This window comes from Cygnus atratus, chromosome 2 (assembly GCF_013377495.2).
Source record: "Cygnus atratus isolate AKBS03 ecotype Queensland, Australia chromosome 2, CAtr_DNAZoo_HiC_assembly, whole genome shotgun sequence".
NCBI classification, from domain to species: domain Eukaryota; kingdom Metazoa; phylum Chordata; class Aves; order Anseriformes; family Anatidae; genus Cygnus; species Cygnus atratus.
The window spans coordinates 25,451,903-25,467,920 of NC_066363.1; the positions used below are offsets into that span (position 1 = coordinate 25,451,903).

A 16,018-nucleotide genomic window follows, 5' to 3' on the forward strand; every position below is an offset into this window, starting at 1 on the left:
ATATCTGCTGTCATATTTGTCATCAACTGTCAGACTCTGACTCTTTGAATCTCTGGTTCTACTTCTTCCTCCAACTTCTACAGTCCTAGCTTGAAATCCTTATTTAAATTCCCTACAACTACACTTACTGTCAATATAGATGGTGATCTATACCTACAACCTTACTGATGCTGTTCATCCACACTTTCTGACCCCTTTGACGACAAAATCACATCTTTATTCATCTTTTTCTGTTGGTCTTCATCTCTTTTGCAGTGGTGAGGTGCAAAATTCCAGAAGATCCAGCAAGCTGCAAGTTATCCTGTGCCATGAGAAGACTTAACGTATCTCCAGCAGCAGGCTAAGCACTGGCAGTCTCAGAAGGCTGCATCCTGACTGATGCAGGGAGAGGATAGATGAGCATTCAAAGGGATGAAAATTGTTCTTGGAGAGCATGGGCAACAACAACTCTTTGGGGACAGCATGGCAAGAGTGTCTCTGTTCTGGGAAGCTTGAATAGGTCTCCTGGTAAGAAACATCATCAGTGCTGTTGCCCATTTAGAGTTCTGTGTTCTGGGATATCTGACATCAGAAGCTCCCCATGTAGTCCCAGCCTGTACAAGTGCCTGGCTCTGTCCCATTGTCTGCTCAACTGTGCAGGCAGCACGCCATAATATAACTCTGTGTCCCTCTTGCACTGTTCGGTGGAATAAAGTTTGGAAAACGGTCACTGTGATTCCAGTCATCACTCTTCCCACAGCAGAGCTGCCCTCCCCAAACTGGTAAGCCACTGGTAGGTGGGAGCAGGACACTGCCAGGCTCCAAAGAGCTCTCTTGTAAAGAGATACAGGCTCCAGAATTTGCGTGTGATGATAGCAAAGCCATGATCTCAGCTCACAATGAGGGCCTTCACGGAGCCCTCCAAAGTCTGGAAGCCACTGCTTGTTGTCAAGTGTCTCATGGAGGACACTCTCCGTAAGATCTTAAACCCCTCTAAGGCCCAACACCTCCAATCAGTGAAAAGCAAAGAAGTCTCAGAGACCAAGTCTCACTGGCGCGTCACACCAAAGAAGATTCAGTAGACTGGGAGTCAGTTCACTCAAGGTATAGGTGCTACATCAGCAGGTTTACGTCCATCATCTCCCCTAACACCCCAACCCAGTACTGCCTTTACATTTTGCTCCAAACAGGAATAGGGAAGGGGTCATCATGAGACGTCATGGTGGTATTTGGAAAGGGAATGGGCAGGAACATAAAAAAGGTGTGTTTCAACGTGTGAAGTCTCTGTGGGCAAAAGTGGTGTCTGGATTATTCATCTCCCATTGTCAATCACCTGCCTGTACAAGACAGATGAAAAGAGAGAGTGCAAAACCACAGAGATGTGCCTGCAATAAATCAAGCAAAGGTCTGCAAAAAACTTTGAACCCTGTATGCTAACAAGTTTGGTCAGGGGACTAGAATAACTCTAGGCCACAGTAAAATCCCCAAACATGCATAAACACGAAGAATCCCAAAACATGAAAATGTGACAAACATAAGCACCGACTGCTTTGATCTGCTCATTTGCTCCTGTTGTGTCAAATTACTTGCTAAGACAAAGATATCAGTACGAGAACTGGCAGGTTTCTCACTGCAGCAGATGCAGGAAACGGAGGGATAAGTTCGTTGTGTGTCAGAAGCAATGGTAAAAATGGGGGCTTTTTGGAGTAATGAATAATTCCTACAGCTGCAAAGTGTAGCTGGCAGGAAAAACAGCTGTAACTGCTTTTCTTCAGAAGGCATTAAAAGCACACTATACTTATCTGTTTGTTTATGCGGAAGGAAAACACAGATCTACACCTGTATCTTCTGCAAACATCAGCCAGAATGAAAGTCAACAGAGTTACATGGACATACATCAGTTTTCTCATTTCAACAGTCCTGTCAGGACCAGCTATATATTATGAAAGGTTTTCTTTTTTACAGACCTGCTGGGAAGTGATCAAATCAATTTGCATGCCAGTATCAGGAAGAAATGTGTATGTGGAAATGAGTATGTGGATGAAGGAAACTGACGGTTGGCAGAGAGCATTGAAATGCCAGCTGTAATTATAAAAAGAAAAACAATTTTCACATGCATTTCAGAATTTAGTCATAGAGCTGTGTGCATCTTCATTTTATGAGCTTTCCTATTATCAGGCTGTGCAAAACAGTGCCATGAAATTAACAGTCAAATACAGGCCCTAATCCTGGCATAAATAACATTCCCACAGACAGTACTGGGAGACTTGTCAGAAAAGTGCAACCAGAACTTGACCTCTAATAATGAATACAGTGTTGGTGGGTCTCTAATTATAATATCTCATTTAGCTACCACAATAAGGGAACTGAAGCAGTAAGAAGCAAAGGGAAGTCAGGCAATGCCAGATGGCTCAGTCTTTGCAGCCATTACTCACAGAAATAATATTTGCTCATACAAGAAGCCCCACAGCATTCGCTGGAGTGCAACACAAGTATTAGAGGAATTTAAGTTTCATGATAAATCTTTCTAAAAGCACGTTGTGGCAGGGAATCAATCTATTTTTCCAAACATACTTTTTTTTTTTTGGGGGGGGGGGGAGGGGGTCACTACTTTTCACTTACTTCATCAAGGACAAATTACTTGTTTCAGTGACTTTACAGGTTCACGATTAAAAAAAAACCCTTAATATAGAAAATATACTAAAAAAAAACTTTATATAGAAAAGCTTTAAGTATCATTTTAAACTAAATAGCTAGCTTGCAGTCTGTGTTTCCTGTAGTATTAGAATATATCCTTTCAGCTCATAAAGAATGGTAGTTCACTAAAACATGGGTGTTCAGTCAAACAATATTTTAACCATTGTTAAATGAGTTTCTATACTTTGTAAGCAGTTTCCTGGCATAAGTATTTGGAAGTGCTCAAACCTTATTTGAAGCCCACTGCTGTCATCAGGAATCTTTTCTCTGACTTAGTAGCTTTTAGATTACTCCTACAAGGGATCTGGACCAGCCAGTATTTCTGCAGGAATAATGGGACCAACCAACACCAAAAGCAATGAGAAAACTCTTGTTGACTTCATTGATTGTGGGATTAAGCCCATAGCTCTGGACAGTGATAAAATTCTGCTAATTAAAGCCAGCACAGCTGGCAGAAAGAGACTTTAGCGGACTGGCATTTCCCAGGTATGGCTGAAAGTTGGACTGCCAAATCCTTGTTTATTGGCACAAGTCTTTGATTAGAGATGTATGCGCCATTCAGTCAGTTACATCCTTTAAAACTGTAGAGTTTTATAATTTCATAACTTTTTTTTTTCTTAGAGCATCATAAGAAAGAAGGAAAGTTACAATGAAAATTACAATGTCATAAACATACATTTAGAAAATTAAAAGGGAAGCACAAAGGAATTGAAGTTCCTGTTTTCAGCAGTGGGAGAAGGCAGATCCTGCTCCTTCTTGTTCCACAGAAACTGGCAAAATAACAACTCCCAAGAAACAGAACAAAACCTGTCTACCTGGCTTCTCAGTTGCCAAACAAAGCAAATAGGAGAAGGAGTGTATCCTGTTCCCCTGTGATACAGAGATCCAGACATTCAGTAATGCATTTTACTTTCCAGTTGAGTAGACAGCAGGAGGTCCTCTACTATTTCCAAAAGAAGACTGGGAGAGAAGAGAGACCTTTCAGTCCAGTTTCTGATTCTCTCTCCAATTTGTTCTGAGCTATGTCAAGTAGCACAGGCTGCTTTTGCAGAACAAAAAAAAAAGTCCAACTGGAGTCCAACTAACTCTGTCCAGGAGTATGATAAAGATCCAGCGGTTTGTGGGTCCACTCTTACCCCAGGAGGGAAAGAGCAGACGATAGCTTTGATTCTAGGTAGTGTACCTCCTGCATAATATACTTGTAAAAATTTCTCAGTTGAAAAACGTTTTATGCATGAGATTCCTGGGCAGGTTATCTCTGAATATAATAGTGCCATAAATGTATAGTCTATTTTCCGGGAACAGAATTTTGGGATGAAAAGCTCTATGAAAATGTCTGTCTCATGTTCCTGCTACTTGCACGTACAGACAGCAGCTGTTGACGTGTCCTTTGGCCAGGGTTGCATCAGGTTCATCAGAGTTAAGCTATTTCTGATAGCAAACAAAGCAATTCATTGCCATGAACATCTGAATTTTGACCTCCTTGGTAAAATGTAAGGAACAACTAATAATACAGATATTATGCAGAGTATGCACTGAGCATAGTTTCAAAAAAATCTGTGTGAGGGGCTCATCTCATTTGCTACGCATAGTCAGAAATACTGAAGAATGGGACTCTTCTTGGAATATTTTTCATTACTGTTTGCTATATGCTAAAACAAAACAACAAATCAGAGACTTCTGACATGGAACAGGACATACAGACACCCACTGCACCTCTATTGCATGGACACTTTCTGAGGTTGTGTTGTTACTGACAGCAAAGAAAATAAAGCCAGCTAGTCAGAACCAATTGTAATTAATTAAGAAAGCATACATTCATAGGAAGACTTATATTATCTTGTTTGTCCTATGAAATCAATTATGTGTATTCAACGGAACTACAACCACAATGCTGTCATCCCACTAGCAGTACAAGAAAACATAGTAACTAACAAGTGCAGCATTTTTAGTAAATACAAATTCTAGGCACATTTCTTTCTTATTACATTTGAGTATTCCAACTACTGTGCAGTAAACTTAAGTTTTAGGCATGATGTCACATTCTTAGTTCTTTTTCAGAAAACTAATAGATACAGCAGCAGCAGAAAAGGAGAGAACAAATCCCATTCTCTTCAGTGAGACATGAACATCAAGATATAATTGAAATATTACCTGATGAATTCATTCAAAAGAAATGTCATTCATTAGACACAAGAAACTCTGTGTGCAGTAGAATGGCTCCACACTTAAAATAGGACTAGACGAGAAATGCAGAAGTTACCATTCCTAACCTTGTTCAGCTCCTCAGCACACTAGTTATTTTATTTGCTTGTTTACAGTCAAACTTACAGCTTAGCATTAGTTAGGCTGCAAATGCACTCCCCAGCAGAGTCTGCTATAGTACAATCAGAATTCAGCAGCGCTCTATTTCGTCCCAATGCCTATACAATTACCATAGGAAGGTATTTTATTTACACAGCTGTGATGTGTTTTTATAAACAGGCTGATACTGACTTTCTGACAGTTCATGGGAAACTATTGTAATGAAAAAAAAAAACAGCAGATACAAGTTTCAATATATTTCTTGTCCTGTTTACAGATAGAAACTCAAACTACTGCTTTTGTCTAGTTACTCTGGAAAGTGAACAAAGCTTTTTAAGGACAAGCAGCCCAACAGGTTCCTATCTGAGCAAGGCTGCACCAACCACTGCTTTATAGTCCTAAAGCATTATGACCAGTCCCAAAGCAACATGACCAATACTGGATAATACGGCTCCTGTGTTAAACATCACCTAGTACTTCTTTTAAAAAATAAGCGCAGTTCATTTGCAAAGCAGAGACAGCTTCTCCATCGCTTTTATAATGGCATTGGTATGACAGATAACTGCTGTCATCACTTCTGCTGTCAACACAGGTCCCAAGTGGAAATGCTGGATTTTAATCTTAAACAGCATTTGTTTTCCTCAGGTAACTACATTCTTTATAAGAAATGCTTTCTCCTCATGTCTTATCGATAATGTCACATTGGACTTACCTCACAACAGCTTGTGCACAACAGATGATCTGATCTAGCAAAATCCCCCGTCATATTTGTTTGGCATATTGCATCAATGGAAAGTTTTAACTTGATCTGTTAGCTGAGGGTCTTATGGACTGCTGAGTCACACATGATTAATTCTAACAATATTTTAATTTCCTTCATGATTAGGTAACCAATGATTTGAAATGAGATTGGATGTTCTAAACTGAATCAGAATTAGTGGTGTTTTTTTTTTTCTTTGATGAATTAATTGTAATTGATTTATGAAGTGGCACTCTCTAGGGGCCTGACTTTGTAGTGCTTACTGATGAGGCTAAATTCCCATTGAAACCACTGAGCAATTTTCTTCAATAAGCACTGAAGGATCTGTCCTTAACACTTAGAAGGTATAACTAGCTCTGGCTTTTGAGCAGCTCTTAGGACTACAATTATAAACACTTCAGAGCTATAATCCTAAAAATGTATTTTCCTAAGAACCACAGCAGAATTTCTGAGTAATGTGTACATGAAGTTATCCCAAGAGTTTTATGTCTTTCCGTTAATAAAATATTTTACCAGCAAAATAAAGGCAGAAAACTTGAGTTGGAAGTGGGCAGTATACTCCTCAACTCTTCTCCACAAAAAAAACTGTGAATACCCTATATGGAGGCAATTCGGTTATCTCCATAAAGACAAAAGATACTGCTGCTGAATAGCTGTTCCTCTTAGTCTTTTTCTTGTGACTTCTAGATGAGCTCTCACAATCAAGGTTAGGAAGCTGACTGTCTTTGAAGGGATAGGAAGGGATCCAAAGTCACACCAATGCAGTGCTTTGTTTTTTTTTTCTTAATTGCTTGCTTCCCATTATTAAATGAGCTATTTGTATTTTATAGAGAAAATGGATAAATACTACTTTTTCCAATAATATCATTAAATAATATTCAGTTCTGTGTTTACGATGAAGTAAATTGCAACGTTTTTCTGATTTCTTAATCAAGGTGCTGGCTTTTCAGTATCTTCTTTATAGAGTTATTTATCAAGAAGCAAGTCTCTGAGAAATTAAAATGTTTTAGAACCATTTCACTGAGATAATTCCACATTGTTTTTTAAAGTAATTTTCCAAGTATTTTTGACAAAAAAGCCCCTTAACGAAAGTGGCTGCAGTTTTAACTCTCTGATATGAAAACAACTTTAAAAGGCAGTTTATCAGATATTAGTACATTTCCATTTTGAACCAGCTGTTGTCTGCACAAGAGTTATAGCACCTGTCATCTTCTGATGTCATTAGGCTGCTATGTAAGGATTTGAATGGACTTTTCTCGGTTGACATCAGCGGGTGTTGAATCATCCATGAAGCCTGAGTCCTGTGAGAGCTGAGGTTCAGCAGACTAAGAATGACCCCTAAAGACTGCACGCAACTTTGGTTTCAGTTTCAAAGCTTTAAGAGATTACAGCTTTTACAGGATTTTTTCTGCAGGGGGAGTAACAGGGTTTGCACTGACATTTCATAGCAGTATCTCAAGGATTTTAGGAAAAGGTGGAATATCTGCAAATTTTCTCTGCAAGAAGAATTTTTTTGGAGCACCATTACTTCAACCACTCTCTGAAGATACGCAAGAACCCTTTATTGTTTATTATCTGGATGTTCCTGACTGCCTAAAATAACAGCTTCAAGACAGACTTTAACAGTTTTCCATGTTAAATTAGCAGTATCACCTTCTGTCTGAAGCCAGAGGCACTTGCACAAAGGGCTGCTGGTCAGCAAGTAGTCAGGGGTCTAGGAAACAACAAGGAAGTTCTGCAAGGCCAACCCAAGCGCTTACAGCAACCAGAGGTCCCCAGCCTCCAACCATGTTACCAGGGAGCATAGGCAGAGGGTCAACCACAGCGCTGAGGACACCAGAGTTCACCTCTTCCATAGACGCCAAGAATTCCCAACACTTCTGAATGAACGAATGAGAACTTCCAGTGGTGAGTTTGGTACCTTGTGGTAAGCTTAACTTCCTCTACCATGCTGTTCCTGACAGTGCCAGGATTTTGCTGGCTGGTTACTCTGTGCTACATTAAGTTGTGGCAAATGCCGCTTGCCTAGAGCTGCTTGTCTTGCAGGCATGACGATACTCTCCCAGCTGAGAAAAGAGGACTGACCTGAGACCTCAGGAACTAGGTGAATACTCCAGTCCCCCATCTACTACAGGGGACTGTGAAAATTCACACTCCCTGTAAACTACATTACAAATTCAGCAGATGGTGACACAAATCCTCTGGTCAAAGAAACCCTGTCGTAAGCATCTATGGCACACAGATGAATACCAGACAAGCTCCTATTGACAGGAATAGTTGTTTTCTTCAGGCATTGAACCAGGGATGGCTAAAACCAAGAATATAAATGTTGCAGTTTAAGTTTGAAAATGAATCCTGAGTAGTAAGTGGTGTAAAAATTAATCTCCTCTCTTAGCTGGCGCAGAGGGAGCTCTGCAAACACACCTGCCAGAAAGGCATTTGAGAAGCTCTGAAGATGGTCCTACTCAGATGCCGTACAGATTGAAGAAGCTTGTTCCACATCTACAGTTTCTGCCTAAAAAACATTATTGAGCTTTCTGTCACAAGATGAAAGCAGCTCTCCATCATCTGGATGTTTCCTTTGCTTAGGTTTCATGTGATTTAGATATTATTCTTAGAACTGACATTTAACATCCACAGTATGAGGTGTGTTTTAGTATTCTAAACATTCAGGGAATAAGTATCAAGCTCCCTCATCCAAATGTTAATTTGGTTTTCTGAAGAGCATCAGGACGAATTCTGATCAGTATTTCTGCATTTCTTTCCAAGCTGAGTTTTAATACCTGATGCGAAGATGAAAGAGCTGATCTAATGCAGAAATTATCAGCTGATTTAGAAGGTCAGCATTACAATGGATAAGTTGTCTAAAATCAGATTTCCATTTTCAACCTTTCATTGGCCTGCAAAATTGGATATCAGTTCAAAAATAAGTAATACATGTTCTCCCAGGAGGCTCCAATCTGTGGAGTGAAGCTGGCTGTGCAGCAGGATTTCTGACTTGTGAAAAAGTTCAGGGGGGTTATTTAGTTTTAGTCTGAATCAGAAAAAAAAAAAATATATATTTTTTTAATTTCCTATGAACTGGGAACTCGGAGTGTATTCCCTTTTGACACCCCCAGCACATGACACTTCCTACAGGAAACAATCTGGCTGCACCCAGCAGCTGCTGGCTGAAATCAACACTCATTTCACACTGGCTCATCCTCCTCCTTGTCCTCAGCAGCTGCAGGAGCTGCTCAGGTTGCCCCCTGGGCCAGCTGGACCTTCCCCCCCCCCAGAGCTTTGTCTGCTAGCAGCTACACCCCAGTGCCCGATTTCACAGCAGTTATCCCATATCCCTGATTCTCACAGGTACACCCAGGGCTTTCAGGCCCCAGGCTCTGTCCAGTTGAACTTGGCAGTAGAACAGAAAGACAGGGAGCCCTTAGCCCCTCAGCTCCTGGGAGCCCTGAAAAACCACTGCTGGGTCAGGCTATCCAGTGCACCTGAATGGAAGGTCATTTAACATAAATGCTTGCAGAGATGCATTTTTGATGCAGCAAAAAAAGCATCAGTTCCCGGGTCTCTGGCATGCAGAGATCATTCCTACTGAGAATACAAGGGAAAAGAAGCAAGAAGAGAAGTCGCAGTGGCAGGCAGACTTCTTGCACAATCTCTCCACCTTTTACCCTTTCTGTCTCCCCATGATCTCATTTTTCCTGAAGGCAGAAATCCATACGGATATGGCATAGAGAAATGGGTCCTTCTCACTATTTTTGCCTGAGTGGTGAAATACACTTCCACTAAAGGCAACACATTTTCTTTGCAGGATTCCAGGGTCAGATTTATTCCATCTTGAAATAACCCACCCATTCATTCTGCCTTTTATAGCTTATGATAAAACTCCTGCCAGAGTCTTTGATTTAGAAGTATAGAATGCTACATTTCATGGGGTGCTTTTAAGGCTTTGAGTTCTGATTAATATTTGTGAGATGCACTTAAAAAGATGGATTTACACATGCACGCTGTAGAACAATGCTAAAGTTGTTCTCTTCAAAAGTACAGCCTATAGAAACAGAAAATTATTAATGAAACTTGTGAATGCACACAAAGCAAAATGTAGCACATTCAAAACACCATGACGATGTTTATACCTGCAATTTAAAATGCCCAAAACAGCTCCCTGGTACTAAGGTGAGCAACATCCAGCATGAATACTATTAAATTGAATTCTCTTTAAAAACAGGTTGCTCACTTCCCAATTGCCTACTGTGGATGTCCTTGCCCCTCGCTAGTTCCCAAACTGCACCCTGTGTTCCCTGGGAGAGGTCTATGTTGGCCAGAAGCGAGCCAGAGGCTGTGCTCCTGCTTTGATGTGCGACGCTGCTGCAGTGCCCAGGAGCATCATCTGAGATGTATCCACATTTAAAGTCTTAAAAGCTCTGAGTTACTTAATTGTCAGAACTGTGTAAGTACTAACCAAGCATGCAATTTTTTATCATACCAGGAAGTAACTGGAGTGTGGGATACATAACCTGGGTGGTTTACTAATGATGATGAGTCAAATCAAAGCCATGTTTAACTATGGCATACTGTGTAGGCACCTTAATTCCTGTCTTTCAAGTTTTTTCAGCCCTGTGGGGGCAATTACCCCAAAAAAATACTAGGTGCTCTTCAAATTGACAAAGGGTCATGAACGCGCCTTCAAATTTTCCAAGGGAAAATCATTATTTCACCAAGTGTTTTGATTTTCCATTGGGAGATAGCATGATTCCTTTAGGGAAATCTAAATACTTCTGGGTGGGGTGCACAGGGGAAAAAAAGAGGTATATATTTCTGTTGTTAAATGACACATTTCTTGTCTGATTCCTTTGACAATTTTCTACAGCTGCCTAAGGTGCTGTAGTCTCATGTCAGCTGAGCTCAGCTTCCCCATGCCTGCATTTTCCTCTATGAGCTGATTCCATTCATCAAACCATTGAAAAATTTTATTTTGGAATATCAAAATGTTTTTCATCTGCCTACTGCTGACATTTCTCATTCAGAACTTTTTGTTCCCTATAAACTTCTGTTTATATTCAAAATTAACAACATTTTCCACCATAATAATTTCAACTGTCTGGCAACTTTCTGACGTCATTTCTCTTATGTCTGATGAAACCACAAAAGGAAATTGACTTCTCAAAAATGATTCTATTATAATGTTGTACAGTGTTTAAAATCCTGTTTTCTGTTACACCTATGACACTTGAAAACTCAATGATGTCTACCTTCAGCACAAGTGATTTTTCTCTTATGACAAAATCAATACCAATATTAAATTATGTCACCTATAATTAGTACAGAAGCTCCTGCAAAATTTTCCCCTATAAGGCACAGATAGACACAGACACAGATTTCTAGGTTGGAAGAGACCTCAAGATCATCGAGTCCAACCTCCGACCTAACACTAAGTACTCCACTAAACCATATCGCTAAGCTCTACATCTAAAAATCAATGATCAAAAGATCATTAGATGGACAAACAAGAAGGCAGCAGAATGGACAAATGAGATCAAGTTTTGCTCTCAGAACTTTCAACAATCTATTGACTCTCATTTCAGTTCAAGAAATAACTGACAGGCTTAATATAATTAAATGACTTGTGTAAAGTGATAAAGCAGGTCAAGAAGACAACACAAATTGCATTATTCTTAATCCCAATCAGATATTATGGCATCTAATATATTCACTTGTGTCTATGTAAGCACACAGGGGTCCTAGACAAATTATCCAGCCCTGCACATTTAGCTAGTCATTAACAACAACTTTTAGGCTTTTATTGGACCCCATGACATAAGTTAGAAAAGTCATTTTTCTTCTGTATAGCTTTACAAGCACACAAGCATGAACCCAAACAGAAGCCTTCTCGTCTATGCTGCCCATGATCCTTATATAAAAACGTAGGAAGAAAAACCTCTTGCCATGATAAATTCAGCACGTGGCATTTTGTATAATTCAGGTATGCTCATTTCCCTGGTACCACCATATACAAAGCCTGCAGACTCCTTTTGTATTCTTGTCAGAGCAACATCTATAATTACACAGTAAAAAGCATGACTATGATGAGTGACAGAAACTTTACACTAGGAACACTCATTAGAAACGTATGAGCCCCAGGGTCTCTTTTTATTCCATTAATACTATACTCTACAAAATGTCAAAGATTTTATAACCTATTCCCTAGAGAATGTTCTCAAAGTTAGGCTACCTGTATTAGACATTCTACATCTATTAATTTTGACTTCCTGCTTTTTATCTTCTCCTTATGAATTTTTTCTTTTGCTCACTTCCTCCTTGCAATGAGATTTTAGGAAACTATTGCCACATTTTTTATTTTTTTTTAATATTTGTGCCATTTCAAATAAATTAGTCTGTATTATATGACCCGGTCCAACCTGAACATAAATGCTACTACAGAGAAATCTCTACTATAATCAAAAGAAATTTAATCTACACAGTTTGTAGAGAGGGAAAAATATTTCTTATTATCAAACTGAAAACAAAGAATTCAGTCTAACTAACAACTAACAGCAAGTTTAACTACAATTCTTAATATAATGATTGCTGTATATATGACATACATGTATATATATATGATGACAGTTGTATGCAGAACTGTTTAGCCTGCACCATCATTTCTCTGTATATTACCAACATCGAGAAAAAAAAAAAAGTCAGGTTTTCTATATAGCCATTACACTGGTAGCCAATATAATATGCCAGCATTAAGCAAATTTATATAGTCCTAATCTGAAATCCTAAACTATTTTTCTCTTAATTGTTCTGCCACATAATATTTATCTGTTAAGAACTTAATAAATTGTTATAAGACTGAGTTTTGACACACAATAAAAAGAAAGTTATGGATAACATTTTTTTTTTTCATTGTAATTTTACTGATCCTAAACTGGAATATGGTCAAGTTTCCATTTCCCAGATTGCGTTAATAACAAAGTTATATTTTTTAAGGCTGATGATGCCATGTGGGATACAGAAATGTGATTAATGAAGTAACTCAGTAGTAACATTTCCAGAAAAAAAAATTTCAATCGAAATCCAGATAACTTAACAGTCACAATAAAAACATTATTAACTAAGGTTTTTGGTTTTTTTTTTTTTTGGGGGGGGAGGGGGAGGGGGAAGAATTATCATTAAAGTTATGTCCCTGCAAGTGTGAAGCAACAGGTTACAAGCAGCACTCTTCTGCAGCTGCTGAAGTGTTCTGCAGAAGTCCTAAGGATATTTTTGTTATTTTGATTAAAACTTATCCTAAGAGGTCCATGTGAAGCTGCTGTGTAATTAGATGGCTGGAACCAAAAAATATTGTGGGTTTAGCCATGCTTTATACCACAAGAGTATAACGCAGTCCTGATGCAATATAATGCTTTACAATGGGGCTAACAAATAAGAGAATAAAAGGAAAAGAGAATAGAATAGAGACTGGAGTCAAGAAAATATAACCCACATGGGGAGATGAGGAGTCTGTCAAATGAAGAGGAACAATTCCTACAGAGATATGCATGAGCAGAGCATATAGGCAGACCTGACAGCGTGGAAAGTGTTACGCAGACAGACACTCCAATTTATGGACACTTCAGTCACACGCTTTTACGGAAGGCACCCTGTTTGCATACATCTCTTCAGTTCTGAATAGCAAAAAGGATTTTCTAAGTCAAAAGAATGTCAGTTCTGTTAGAGCTGCACCAGTGTTCCTAGGCAAGACTATGTGATGATGCAAGACCTGAACAGGGAACAGTCAAACCTATCCTGGCTTAGTCTCTTGGCCAGCAAAGGAACACTACAGTTCAAGGCTTCACAGCCACATCAGTGTGAAGACACCTTTACCACGAGAGACAGAACGGTCTCTGGCAGATAAGAAAATTTAGCCCCATGCATGTAATCAGGGAGCTCCAGAATTATACCAACAGAGTACTTCAGAAAGGCTGACTTCAAGAGGCTAATTATAATTCCTACAAGTTTTACTAAAATGAAATTCAGAAGGTACTTTTGTACAGCTGTGCATCATTTGAACACAACTGCAAAGCGATATAGTAATGCTCATGTTGTTTCTAATTGAAGTTTTGATGTGAACAGTTTGTCATTAATTAAGACTCAATTACAACCAAACACCCAAAACAGACACCAGAAATACACCACAACTTCCCTTCTGATTGTAAACCAGACTGGCTCTTAGTGCTGCAGGGACCGAACGACCAAGAGCTACATGCAGTAAAATGGTGGTAAAGCAGTAGATGTCTTGACATAACTCAAAACTGAGGCAGAGCAGGGGAACCATTCCTCCTGGACTGCAGTCCAGCCAAAACAGCAACTGCTCAGGGTTGAACAAGGCCTTTCTTTCAGCATGTAAACTACATAGGCGCTTTTGATTTCACGCAATTAAGTCCCAAGGATTGTTTTTCCCAGAACAAATCTGAACAAAAAGAGAATCTGCACAGATCTTTCCTTTCCATGTGTGATCTGAAACATGAAATTCCTTCCTATTCAGGACTTCACAGACCTCACCTTCCTTCGTTTCTGAAACCAGGGAGCCACATTCCTGCCCCAGTTGCAGTCTTAAAAATCGGTTCTGCGCCTTCTCAGAATCCTGTTTTACCCCACATCAGTTGCTCTCATGGAAAGAACTAATACCAGGAAAGTAAAGTATTTTTAGCCGACTTCAGTGTGACTTAGCAGCTGGAAACAAGAACAGCTTGTTCCACAACAACACCACACTGTACTCCATATGGACACTGGTTAGGAAAGTATTGGTGCAACCTTAAATAACTTTCTTCAGCCAAATGCGCTTTCCAGGAACTTTTGCCACCTCCACAGCTCCAACCAGGCTCCACATGCCATGTAATATCGGTTGTAACAGCTTCCTCACACACAGCTGTCAGCAAGAAAGAGATCTCACATCAGACGGGGAGCCATCCTGTACAGAAGCAGTGGAAGGTACTGCAGGCCATCCGCAGGTGGTACGGACCACATCATAAGCATAGATGCAATGAGATGCAGAAAATACAAAAATGTAACAGGAATCACACTTAATTAGGTTCTAGAGAGAATAAAAAGACTGTTCACAATATTAAAGTGAAAATGCACAGAATCAGAGACTTGCATACCTGTTTTTAAAACTTATACAGGATACCTTACACTTCTTTGTAACTGCCATAAGGCAGCAGTAAATGCATCAATAAGGCTCTCTGGATGTAAGAATTAAAACTAATTTTATCTACTTCTTGAGTGTCACAGGCGTTCCACAGCCACCCATCAGAGAAAACCTGAAAACTAAACAAAAAAGCTCCATGCTTTACATTTATGCTGAAAACACTTTAAAAAAATTCCCTGTCTAAAATTCATCACTTTATTTGCAACCTGTTTCCTATTTTTTTCTGATTCATAGATCCTCCATTCTAAAATAGATTTTCTTAAAAGTGTTTTGCCTTAAATTATTGAAAACTAAACTGAGCTTTTACTTTTGCTAGGATTTTGCATCTGACTGCCTCATCAACAGTAGTTAAGACTCACCTCATATTACAGCTATGAAGCAGGGCTTGTGTGTAAAATGGGACTCTGAAGAAGAACAGACCTGACTGTTGAGCCTGGAACCAGGGTAGGGATGTGGCTCTCTGATTTAAGAAACCAAGGATGATATTAGGGCTTAACAACGTGAATTCAAATAGCCTGAAATCAATTGAATACAGGCATAAGTATCATCGTCATCACTAAATCAGTCAACTTGGTTGCCATTGACTTTCTTGTTGTAAGGAATGCTTTCATATTGTCTGTAGAGTAACTTTTCCAGCAAGTCAGATATATTAATTAGGTTTTGTTTAACTGGCTGTTAACTAATTTAATATGCTGGTAATAATTTCGAATACTGTGCTTTTCTCAGAATGAGCAATTAATAATGTAGCTCTTTCCATTTTAACTAAACTGGAAAAATAGAAGAAAACAGTATTAAAGTTGTATGTACTATATTTTGACTTGAAGCAAGCTGACTGTATTGGTCACGTAACCACAGAAGCACAATGTTTTACAGTATCTAAAACTGTATACTGTCAACTACTTTTGAAATATAAAGCTGCTGTGGGATACCAAGACCACTCCACGGTGCAGTATGCCTGCAAATAATACAAACTTTGGCTCATCAAATCCTGAATTTACACATCATTAGAAATCATGCTGTTTTTGTAAGTTATGTATTCAGATCAATAATAAGTGGACATATAGGCATATGCATACATATATGTGTAT

General features: G+C 39.1%; 1 protein-coding gene across 1 annotated transcript in view; it reads right to left on the minus strand.

Moving 5' to 3' along the window:
* CALCR (calcitonin receptor) overlaps window positions 1-5,786 on the minus strand; it is a 136,701-nt gene extending 130,915 nt beyond the window's left edge. Inside the window, exon 1 of the mRNA XM_035545380.1 lies at window positions 5,693-5,786. The gene's annotated coding sequence lies outside the window, so the exon portion shown is untranslated. The remainder of the gene's footprint in view (window positions 1-5,692) is intronic.
* Between the last annotated feature and the right edge of the window lie 10,232 nt (window positions 5,787-16,018).